The sequence below is a fragment of the Euleptes europaea genome, chromosome 21 (assembly GCF_029931775.1).
Source record: "Euleptes europaea isolate rEulEur1 chromosome 21, rEulEur1.hap1, whole genome shotgun sequence".
Lineage (NCBI taxonomy): Eukaryota > Metazoa > Chordata > Lepidosauria > Squamata > Sphaerodactylidae > Euleptes > Euleptes europaea.
The window spans coordinates 4,925,441-4,938,072 of NC_079332.1; the positions used below are offsets into that span (position 1 = coordinate 4,925,441).

General features: G+C 50.7%; 1 non-coding gene across 1 annotated transcript; it reads left to right on the forward strand.

The window, feature by feature from the left end:
* The first annotated feature begins 7,707 nt into the window (after positions 1–7,707).
* TRNAV-GAC (transfer RNA valine (anticodon GAC)) lies at positions 7,708–7,779 on the forward strand. Its single transcript has one exon. It is a non-coding gene; the product is annotated as a tRNA-Val (tRNA).
* Positions 7,780–12,632: the final 4,853 nt, after the last annotated feature.

Consider the following 12,632-nt stretch of genomic DNA (forward strand, 5'->3'; position numbering starts at 1 on the left):
CTCTGAAGATGCCTGCCACAGCTGCTGGCGAAACGTCAGGAAAGAAAATACCAAGACCACGGTCACACAGCCCGGATAACCTACAAGAACCAATGAACTCTGACCGTGAAAGCCTTCGACAATAAGACAAAGCACCAGTAGACAGAAGAACAATTGTGTTGGGTTAGGCCAATTATGAATCTCATCCAGGTTCCAGTTTCACAAAGTGGCCAACTTTAGATGTAATCAGCATGGGGGTCAATGTAATCAGGGGGTCACACGAGGATCTGGGAGCACCGGGTTTAAATCCCCACACTGCCATGAAGCTTGCTGGGTGCCCTTGGCCCAGTGATTCCCTCTCAGCCTAACCTACCTCACAGGGTGGTTATGCAGATAGAGAGTGTCCTGAGCCACTTGGGAGGAGGGATGGATTAAAAACCACACTAAATAACATCCCAGAAAAAGAAGAAGAGTTGGTTTTTATACACCGACTTTCTCTACCACTTAAGGAAGAATCAAACCAGCTTACAATCACCTTCCCCTCCCCACAGCAGACACCTTGTAAGGTAGGTGGGGCTGAGAGAGCTGTGACTAGCCCAAGGTCACCCAGCTGGCTTCATGCAGAGGAGTGGGGGACCGAACCCGGTTCTCAAGATCAGAGTCCACCGCTCCAAACCACTGCTCTTAACCGCTACACCACGCCGGCCTGCCAGCATCGCATAGAGACCAAAGCCTCTCCCTGCTCCTGCACATCTCCACCCTGACATTAAACACTCTCTTCCCCCACCCCGCTTGTTCTCACTAGCAGCTTCCTTATCAACAGAGCCAGCCTCTGGCAGAAAGGCATTCTAAGAACGAATTAAAACGGCGTCAATTTTTTAAAAGGCACACCATTCTGGATTCCTGGAAATATCCCTAGCCCCGGGTGCGCATTTGCAAAGACATGGGCAGGGACAAATCTGTACGCTGGAAACAGCGAGACCTCACGCACCTCCAAAATGGGCTGCTGCTAAAACTATTTATCTTTCAACCGTCAACAAACCACCCTTCTTTTCTGTACGGGCGGAAATCCTCGTTCCTCCTTTCCTTCATAAGAAATGCTCGTCTTTATTCACGACAAGCAGCTCAGAGCCTATTAGATGCTCCTGTCGGAGGCACCACATAGGGAGGGAGGGGATATACCCTCCCACCCGCCACGTTTGGACCACGTGTGAGTCGTTCTCCTGTGCACCCCTCTCCTTCGGCGGTGTGACTCAAGTGGCAAGTGGGATGCGCCAAGGATCCCTCGTGGCCCAAGGACGCTTCCTCCGTATAGATGCCCTGTATGTCCCCTTCCAGCTCTACGATTCTGTGATTCATTCATACGAACGCAGCGTCCGCTTCCCCACACAGGGGAGTCCTTGCAGATCATTTTTGGGAAAAAAATCTTCGAATGCGGTGTTTTTTTCCACATTTGCCTGCCCATTCAGCAAGGAGTCTTTCCAGCTGTGTGAACCATCTACACTGCAAGCAAACAAACAAACAAACAAGGCTAGGCTAACTGCCTGCGGTCTCCCCTCCAGATCAATCCACACTCAGAAATACGGCTTTGCGAGAATTCCTTTTGAGGACATCGGCCCCATAATAGAACTAAAGAGTACGAAAAAACCAACTGTGGCATAAGCCGTCCTGGAACATCCGCTTCCTCCATTGCATGAAGCGTGCCCTCAGAGGGCAAAGACATATCTATACCCACGCACAAGCAGGCGTGGAGACACGCGAGTAAACAGAGGGTTCAAAAACAAAGAAGTTGTCGGTGGTGCTTCTCCAAAATTCTCAGAAGTGCAGAAGGTACGCACCACTTCAGCAATAATTGGCGAGAGTTTTACCATACTCCTGCCTGTAGTGCGAAAGGATCCCTGTTGCGCCCTAATCTAAAAACAAAGAAATTGTCGGTGGTGCTTCTCCAAAATTCGCAGAAGTGCAGAAGGTACACACCACTTCAGCAATAATTGGTGAGAGTTTTACCAAACTCCTGCCTGTAGTGCGAAAGGTTCCCTGTTGTGCCCTAATTGGTCGCCATCGCGCTGCCTAATAAATTTTGATGCAGCAGTTTTCACACCGCAGCCCCCAAATTCCTTCCAGAATGTACTCTGTGCTGGATTGGGTAAACCAAGAGGGGCCGGGGCTCCCCAGGCCTGTGTAGAAACCCCACCCAGGCAGCCCTCTCCCCGAACCCCAGTCGTGCGGGGCCAGCTGCAGCGACACATCTGTGGGCAGGAAGTCACTTTGCATATGCTCAGATGCACCCTCTCCTTGGCCTTCATTCCAGGGCTGATCCTTGGCTTGTCCTTAACCCTTACCGCGCGCCCTCCCTGCTGGTCTCAAGGTGGAAGGCGCCTTTGCCTCCCTCGTCGGTAGCGCAAACAAAACGGGAGGCGCAGAGAGATGCGAAGCCTCGTGGGCTTCCAGAGCCTGGGTGCTGCGGAGGGAGACGGGCTCCTGGATCCCAACCGCCCAGCCACGATCTATACCCATGCCGAGTCTCACTCAAAGGACTCCAGGCGGGCAGGGAAGTTCCTTTTGGCTGACTTTGTGCAATGGGCTGGGTGTGATGCTCCCTTGGGATTCTCCCCAGCATCTTGTTTAGCCTTAGAAAGCAGGTGGGGTGGGTTTGTTATGCAGGGCAAGGAGTGGTAACTCTTACTCCCCCCCCACACACAACTCTTTCTCCCGGAGCCAAGACAAGAAGGGCATGCATCCCAAGACGCAATCATGCCCAGACATCCCCAGATCTTTCTAAATTCCAGAAAGGGGCATGGCTGTCTCGGCTCCGGCAAGGGCACAGAGGCACTCTGCGTAAGCTCAGGGGCTGAGGCTCCCAAGTGGCCAGGCCACGCACAAAGCCAGCCCAGTTGCCAAAGCGATTCCCTCCAGGGCTAATCTCAAGGTCAAAATTAACTCCAGCTCTCTGGTCACTTTCAACAGGGCTCTCCTAGGAGCCAGGGCCCCTCCTGCTCGTCCGATACCTCCCCCCTCCATCAGATCTTCACCCCCTCCCCCACCAGGAGAGCCAGCTCCTAGTGGTTGGAGCGTGGGGTTTCAATCCTAGGAAGCTCCCCGCAGAAGAGACCCTGGGGCGGTCATTCTAAGGCCACTGACGCATGGGAGGTTTTGCCTTGGATTTGCCACTCTCCAGATGCACATGTCAGGGGCTTATTTTTGAGTTGTGAGAATCAGAGGTGGGGGAAGCGTGCATCTAGAGAGCGGCAAATGCAGGGCAAAACCTCCCATGCACAAATGGCCTCGCAGGGTTGTTGTGAAGGGGGGTGGTGGAACGGCCCCCTTCGCGCCCGCACCCCTGAAGAAAGAGAGGGGACCCCCGCACAGAACAGGCAGCCTCTCCCACCCACACCACGTCGGAAGCGCGCTTTACCTTCGCTCTCGGGTTTCCCGGGCGGATCCGAGGCATTCAGCCCCCTGCTGCCGGGGATTTGGGGCGGGGGGGGTCCGATCTGGGCGCGCCCCCTCCCCTCCAAGCGCCTGGTCTCCGCGCCCAAGGCGCCTTCCGCGGGAGAGCTGCGAGCGCACAAAGCGCGCTAGAGCCCAGGCGGGGTGGTTGTTGCGCGCTAGCGCCGCCCTCTGGCCAGCTCCGCCCTTCTCCCCTCCCTCCGCCGCACATGGCTCGCTCGGTCAGTAAGGAAGGGGCGTGGCTACGCTCACGGAGGGGGGGGCGTGGCCGACAACCTTATGAATGGAGCCAGGGCTCCGTACACAAATGTATTCCTTATGCCGAACAAGTGCAGCGTACCGTATATGGACTATTAGACGGACTCTTTAATTTGACATAGGCACCTGTGTGGGATATATTACTATGATGCGTGTGCCTTAAGTGCCCTCAAGTCGCTTCCGACTCATGGCAACCCTATGAATCGACGCCCTCCAAAATGTCCTCTCTTCGACAGCCGTGCTCAGGTCTTGCAAATTGAGGGCTGTGGTTCTTGTAGGTTATCCGGGCTGTGTGACCGTGGTCTTGGAATTTTCTTTCCTGACGTTTCGCCAGCAACTGTGGCAGGCATCTTCAGAGTAGTAACACTGAAGGACAGTGAGGGCTGTGGCTTCCTTTATTGAGTTTATCTCTTGTTGGTAATTCACAGTGGGTGGCCGTGTTAGTCTGTCTGCAGTAGTAGAAAAGGGCAAGAGTCCAGTAGCACCTTAAAGACTAACAAAAAATATTTTCTGGTAGGGTATGAGCTTTCATGAGCCACAGCTCACTTCTTCAGATAATCTGAAGAAGTGAGCTGTGGCTCACGAAAGCTCATACCCTACCAGAAAATATTTTTGTTAGTCTTTAAGGTGCTACTGGACTCTTGCCCTTTTCTATCTCTTGTTGGGTCTTCCTCTTTTCCTGCTGCCCTCAGCTTTTCCTAGCATGACTGTCTTTTCCAGTGACTTTTGCCTTCTCATAATGTGACCAAAATATGATAGCCTCAGTTTAGTCATTTTAGCTTCTAGGGTCAGTTCAGGCTTGATTTGATCTATAACCCACTGATTTGTTTTTGTTTTTTTTGGCAGTCCCCGGTATCCGTAACCCTCTCCTCCAACACCACATTTCAAAGGAGTCTACTTTCTTCCTGTCAGCTTTCTTCATTGTTACTATGATGGAGTGTACTTTATGGATATAGTAGGATTTCTAGGAAAAGAGGAAGACCCAACAAGAGATGGATTGATTCAATAAAGGGAGCCACAGCCCTCAGTTTGCAAGATCTGAGCAAGGCTGTCAAAGATAGGACATTTTGGAGGGCATTGATTCATAGGGTTGCCATGAGTTGGAGGCAACTTGACGGCACTTAACACATGCACACAGGATTTTTACAGTGTTTACACAGTATGTGAGATTGAACAGAAGAAGAAGAAACAGAGTTGGTTTGTATATGCCGACTTTCTCTACCACTTAAGGAAGAATCAAACCGGCTTACAATCACCTTACCTTCCCCTCCCCATGACACCCTGTGAAGTGGGTGGGGCTGAGAGAGCTCTAAGAGGACTGACTAGCTGCTCTCCAGGGTCTCCTACTTGCCTGGTCCCTTTAACTGGAGATGCCAGGGATTGAACCTGGGACCTTCTGCATGCCAAGCAGAGGCTCTACCACTGAACCACGGCCCTTCCTCCTGTGCAACAATGACCGATTGCTTGGGATTGCTGGCTCTTACCCGGTCCAAATTGTTGCAGAGCTTCATGCCATCTGTCTGAGGATTTCCTTAAGGCATATTCGTCTAAAAAAAGAGAGAGCTACGAGTTTGCAGATGGGTTCCTGAGCACACACAGAAAGTACTGACAGTAATTGAAATGTTGGGATTAATTCTGGGGCGGAGGGCGTTTCTCCAGAGAGGATACCCTGACATGCTGACCTGCCAGTATGATGTGGTGGTTAGCGTGTCGACCTAGAATATGGGAGACCTGGATTCAGATCCTCACTGGGACCGGGAAGCTCACTGGGTGACCTTGGGCCAGTCACTCTCCCTCAGCCTTCCCTACCTCACAGGATTGTTGTGAGGATAAAAACGAGAGTGGAGAACTCCATCTGCTGCCCCAGGTGAGCAGGATAGATCCTGAGGTGGTAGGCTGGGCTTGCGATCTGGCTTTGTGGACTGCAAATGTCAGAAAGATGCGAGAGCTGGAAAGCAGACAGGCAGTACACCGCTTGAAGCCGCAGAGCAGAATTAATGAACGGAGCAGATGGATACAGAACGGGACGCAAAGCTTTTGATTTCCTAGCGCCGCTGCCTGCTTGACACATTGCCGGGGACATTGGTGAATGTCCTCCCCCCCATCTCAAAATATCATTGCTGAATGGCACAAGTTCACCTGTGGGGTTGAGCCGAGCTAATCGCATTCAGGCACGCCGTGAGCCGGCCTCAAAGGGGATGCGGAGCCCTGAAAGTACAGAACGTCTAGGGGTGACCTCTTCCCCGAGTGCCTTTACCTCGGTGGAGGTCATTCGCCCAGATGAAGGTAACCGGGAGCGAAGCGTGTTTTGTCCTTCCCTCTTCTCGCCTCGGTTAAGGGAGCAAAGGGTCAAAAGGGGCTCTCACTTGAGGCATTTCAAAGGCTGACGGAAGATGATTCACTTAAGGCCAATCAGCTCCTCCGAGTGAAGTTGGTTTGAGTTTTCACCTGAACTTACGCACATTCTGGCTGTCAGGCTGGAGGCTGGACGCCTCGTTCCAAAGAGGTGCTTGTGCGATGGTTAGGGTTGCCAACCTCCAGGCAGCGGCTGAAGAACTCCTGCTACTACAGCTGGTCTCTTGGCTGGAGAATTCTTTATGAATCCTGCTACAAGAACCTGGTTTTAGGTCTGTTGAAAGCTACATTCAGGAAATCTGGGCTGATGAAGCCTGTTGGCAAAAACGTTTCCGGATAGAACATTCCCTTCTATCTCCAGCGCGTGGCTCTTTGTGGCCACGCCGGGACCTCCCGGTCTCCCGACCTCGCCTCGCGGCAAGAGGCGAAGAGTGCTAGCAGCCTCAGGGCGCATTTCCAGGACGCCGCTTTGGATCTTCGTTGATTAGGCCGCTTTTGCCTTGGCGTCCTGTATTGAACTCATACTTACCAACTTGCTTAGGGATCTTCATACCACAGTCTCTTTTTCTTTAGTGGCATCGTCACAGCCTCACAAAAATTGTATTGTGTATGTATATAGAGAATACCATAGTGATAACTTACACTGGATTAGAATTTTACAACTTATTACAAGACTGTTGTTATACATTGAGCTCATGTGCTGTTTATTTTCTTACAACCTCCAGGCAGCGGCTGAAGATCTCCTGCTACTACAGCAGGTCTCCAGGCGACAGAGATCAGTCCCCCTGGAGAACATGGCCGCTTTGAAGGTAGACTCTATGGCGTTATACCCCACTGAAGTCCCTCCCCTCCCCAAACCCCGCTCTCCTCAGGCTCCACCCCCAAAATCTCCAGGTATTTCCCAACCCAGAGCTGGCAACCCTAGCGATGGCGTAGTACCGACAGAGCAAGGTGGGGCTGCCGGCCTGGTTTTGGGGGCCCTTGGCCCCTGCCCTAGTGGGGCAGTTGCCACTGGTTTTCGCCATCCATGCATATTTTCACACAGCGCTAAAGGCGGAAAGGTTTGAGTCATCTGTTCCTCTGGTGTATGCATGCATTTCATTTGTCACACTGTCATCTCTGGTCAAAACAAGAGTTTTGCCCGTTTTAGAAGCACTGCCAGAAAAGGCGCAGCCCCTGCAAACAGAGGCGATGGGGGCGGGGGCGCACAGCATGAGAAATGATGGGGAGATCACGTTGCTCTAAAAAAACATGAAAATTACTGATTTTCAGCATCGAGATTCCCCGGGCCCTGACCTGAATAGCCCCAGGCTAGACTGGTCTCGTCAGATCTCAGGAGCTAAGCAGGGTTGACCCTGGGAAGTATTTGGATGGGAGACCTCCAAGGAATACCAGGGTCCTGATGTGGAAGCAGGCAATGGCAACCCAACATCTCTTGCCTTGAAAACTTTACAGAGTCACCATACGTCAGCTGTGACTTGATGGCGATAGATAGATAGATAGATAGATAGATAGATAGATAGATAGATAGATAGATAGATAGATAGATAGATAGATAGACAGACAGACAGACAGACAGACAGACAAGGGTTGACTACTGTAGGAAGCCAAAGAGAGTAAGCAGAAGGACATACCTTCAACTCCTACCAGATAAATGTAAGGGGAGGGGCTGTGGCTCAGTGGCAGAGCATCTGCTTGACATGCAGAAGGTCCCAGGTTCAATCCCTGGCATCCTCAGTTAAAGGGACTAGGCAAGCAGGTGATGTGAAGGACCTCTGCCTGAGACCCTGGAGAGCCACTGCCGGTCTGAGTAGACAATACTGACTTTGGTGGATCAGGGGTCTGATTCAATAGAAGGCAGCTTCATGTGTGTTCATGTGTCAACTGCTGACTTCTCGAGCCTGTCCTTTGGCGGGGCTGAGAAGAGGAGCAACACAACCCATGGGAGGGGAAGGTAGGACCGAGCATGCTGGTGGCTATGGATACCACTCTGGCTCATCAATTTTGGGACTTTTGCCCAGGAAAGACACACAACCCAGCTTTTAGTGCAAAAAATGTTTCAATTCGATAATGTCCTAATAAGCCAAGAACGATCGTTTATCAAGGGGTGACGCAGGGTAGGAGCTTCGCAGGCAATCTGTTGGATCCTACCTTTCGTGGGTGGGGGACGTTCAGGAGAACTGAGTTGCGTGGTTGCCATGGCAGCGGAAAACGACGGAGGGAGTGGTGCCCACCCTTTGGGGGCCACCTTGGACAGAGGTGCCCCCCCCAGTTTCCTCACCAGTTGATTTCATCATGTTTTCACAAAAAGGGTCGAGGCCGTTGCCGAGGGCCCGTGACTTCAGCGATCAACACAAGACGCTGCGTCCCGAGACATGATGATGGATGAAACCATTTCGGTTTCCTCGGGTTCTGCTAATGTACAATATAGATTGGTACGGTTTCATTACAGCCCCCTCCTCTTGCGCCGTGTCGCTTGACCAGGAGTTTTCCCTTCCCATTCTGACTACTTCGGTCTTGGTTACGGGACAATCTGTCCTTGCGAGTTAATTAATGGAAAATGTTCATTAGGAGAGAGAGCACATGGGGGGGGGGGAACGGGCATTGTTTTTTGTTCCAGTGCTTCGTTTCTCTTTCGTGGGCCATCATTGTCAAATGTCCTTCTTGTGCCATCGACTCCATGTTACAATTAATCACAGACTTTTAGATATGCTTTATGACATTTTGTTATCTGCAAAAAGCCAGCCATTCGACTGGCAAACATGGTGTAGTGTTAAGGGCGGTGGTTTGGACTGGTGGAGTCAGTCCAAACCATCTGGAGAGAACTGGGTTTGATTCCCCACTCCTCCACATGAGCGGTGGAGGCTAATCTGGTGAACTGGGTTTGTTTCCCCACTCCTACACACGAAGCCAGCTGGGTGACCTTGGGCAAGTCACAGCTTTCTTAGAACTCTCTCAGCCCCACCTACCTCACAGGATGTCTGTTGTGGGGAGGGGAAGGGAAGGTGATTGTAAGCCGGTTTGATTCTGCCTTAAGTGGTAGAGGTAAATAAAAACCTCCTCCTCCTCCACCACCGAACTACTAATGCTGCTATCCTACACAGCTTTTCTTGACAGCAAGTCCTGTGGGATTCAGTGGACCCCTTACTCTTGAGTAAATGTGCACTGGGTCGGGTTGCATGAAGGGGTTAACCCGAGCAGCTCTAATCGTAGAGATGCTAGCAACATCTCCCCCTATCAATTAAAATTTAATCACTGCCATGGTTTCCAAGATCTTGAAAAATGTCCCTATTCCTCGAGGAAATTAATATAGCTGAGTTGTTCCTCTCTAAATCTTAGGCAATATGCCAGTGTCAGTAATGAGGGTAAGCTTCCAGACATTCTCAAGTGGCTGCAGTCACATTATGCTTTCTGATTCTGAGCTATTTAACACACCTAGCAGAGATTAATCTGTTAAATGTTTAACCTCTTCTGAGCTTCTGGGTCAAATTCTTGTTCTGAAAATTGTGATTCGGGGGGGGGGAAAGGATCAACTCTTCACTCAAAAGGCTTAGGCTGGGGACGGAGGGAGTGTATTTTATTTTTTCCTCTGCCAGAATGTTGGCTTGAAATAAGTATTTTATCGACATTCTTCCCACCTTGGCACCTGGCAAATGGGCTTTGCAAGATTATGGATTCTCCCCCCCCCCCCAAAAAAAAAAAACCCTCCTGCAAAACCTGTTTCAACAGAGGTGAATGGGAAAGGAGAAATTATAACGTACAAATAGCTTCTAGTCAGTCATAATGCAAAAATCATGGTTAGTTTGGGAAAGCAAACTACAGCTCCCATATGGGGATGGGCCACGGCTCAGTGTTAGAGCATTTGCTTGGCATGCAGAAGGTCCCAGGTTCAATCCCTGGCATCTCCAGCTTGAAGGATCAGGGCAGCAGGTGATGTGAAAGGCCTCTGCCTGAGACCCTGGGGTGCTGCTGCCAGTCAGAGCAGACAAAATTGGCCTTGACGTGACCAATAGTCTGATTAAGTTTGAAGGTAACTTTACATGTTCATGATTGCTCTGCTCCTAATTTGGGTTGACAGCTGCTGGTTTGATAGCTTTATGTCCGGGGAGGAGGGTGCCTGGGCTCAAAACAGGATCACCTGAGCTTGCAAAAGCAGGGGCATTTGTCAGGCACCTTGACGAACCAAACATCGCGGCTGGGAGACTTCGTTCAGCTTAGCAAATCACAAGTTTTGCAGGGACGAAGCAATCAGCGGTTTGTAGGCCTGCGTGGACAAAGAGATGGGTTCACTACTAGGGAAGCTACGAGCCTGAGTTGCTCCCAGTGGCAAGGGGGATGAGTGCAAACTGTGGCTGACAAACCAGTTACAAAGTTTGGTGCTGATTTCTCACTCCCCTTCCCCCTGATCTATTGGAGCGTTTGCGTTCATAGAATCATAGAGTTGGAAGGGACCACTAGGGTAATCTAGTCCAACCCCCTGCACAACGCAGGAAATCCACAACCATCTCCCCACCACACCCCCACTGACCCCACCTCCCGAGGAAGCCTGTTCCACTGAGGAACCGCTCTAACTGTTAGAAAATTCTTCCTAATGTCTAGACGGAAACTCTTTTGATTTAATTTCAACCCGTTGGTTCTGGTCCGACCTTCTGGGGCCACAGAAAACAACTCGGCACCCTCCTCTATATGACAGCCCCTCAAGTACTTGAAGATGGTTATCATATCCCCTCTCAGTCTTCTCCTCTTCAGGCTAAACATACCAGCTCCTTCAGCCTTTCCTCACAGGACTTTGTCTCCAGACCCCTTGCCATCTTTGTTGACCCTCCTGTGGACCCGTTCCAGCTTGTCTACATCTTTCTTAAATTACGGAGCCCAGAACTGAACACAGTATTCTAGGTGAGGTCTAATCAGAGCAGAGTAATATGTCACAGCTATCCAGAGTTTGGTCAAACCGCAGTTTATCGCGAAGTCTGAATGCAGCCCCACAGTGACTCCAAATTCTCTGTTTCGGAAGCTCTGTACTTCATGGGTGGAAAAAATTGATGGGATTCATTGAGCAGGGCAATTTTTCTGTCCACAGGAATCAGTCACAGTCCTTGGATCAGTGAAGCCATTGTTTCCTATCAATCCGGATGTCAGGCAGGTTGGGTACCAGATGTCCGCGTGTAGGGGCAGCCCGCTTCAAAACAGACAGCTCACGTAGAAAACGCACGGCAGAAAACTCCTTGAACTATGAACATTATATATGACAGCGGGGGGAAAATTGCTGCGTTCCGAGTGGGCTCTTGGCTTCGCTTTTTGATAATGCACAGTGGCAAAAGGTGTAACGCTATTAAGAAGAGAAGTGGATTGCGCAGGGAAGAAAAGGACGGAAGGAAGAAAGCCCCACACCTTGTTATTAGGTCTTCAGCAGCAGGGAAAGATGATTAAGACTTTCTTCTGCACTTGGCTCCAAAGTTCTAGAAGCACTACTTTCTTCCAAAGTTAACACGAAATCATAGAATCATGGAGTGGAAAGGGACCACCAGGGTTATCTAGTCCAACCCCTTGCACAATGCGGGAAATTCACAACTACCTCCCCTCCCCACACCCCCAGTGACCCCCTACTCCATGCCCAGAAGATGGCTAAGGTGCCCTTCCTCTCATGATCTGCCAAAGGTCATAGAAGCAGCATTGCTGACAGACGGCCATCTAGCCTCTTCTTAAAAACCACCAGGGAAGGAGAGCTCACCACCTCCCGAGGAAGCCTGTTCAACTGAGGAACTGCTCTAACTGTTAGAAAAACAGACTATTAAGAGTTTCCAGATAGCCCTCACACAGGCCGGGTTCAGCCCTGCTAGCTGAACGCATGAACAATTTTCTTTGAAGAACTTTGTGTTTGAGGTGACAACTGGCAATATGGGGCGGGGGGGAATAATCATTGATGGCGTTAGATCCTTGACAGCTCATTTGCACGCGCAAGCTGTCCCGCAGCGGCGCTGTCATCGAACAGTGACTGTGCAAGTGTGAACCGGCCTCCCCTGGGAGCCATTTCACAGGTGATTTTCACCCGGGCCGCGAGTATTTCTTCCCACCATGCATAGTTAATTTGTGGAACTCCCTGCCCCAGGATGTGGTAATGGCTGCCAACATGGAAGGCTTTAAGAGGGGAGTGGACATGTTCATGGAGGAGAGGGCTATCCATGGCTACTAGTCAAAATGGATATTAGCCATGATGCATACCTATTCCATCCAGTCTCAGAGGAGCATGCCTATGATATTAGGTGCTTTGGAACACAGGCAGGATAATGCTGCTGCTGCAGTCGTCTCGTTTGTGGGCTTCCTAGAGGCGTAGAGGCACCTGGTTAGTCACTGTGTGAACAGACTGCGGGGACTTGATGGGCCTTGGTCTGATCCAGCATGGCTTTTCTCATGTTGTTATGTTCTAGTTATGATGCACACCTGTTCTAGTTATGATGCTCACAATTCAGAAAGCTCTCCCAGAGGAGACCTGGTAGGCTCCTTCCCCAATGTTCTTCCATCAGCAAGTAAAACTTGTTTTATTTTTAAAAGCCTTTTCCGGCAACAGCCTCAAATGTCTCTGAGATGGC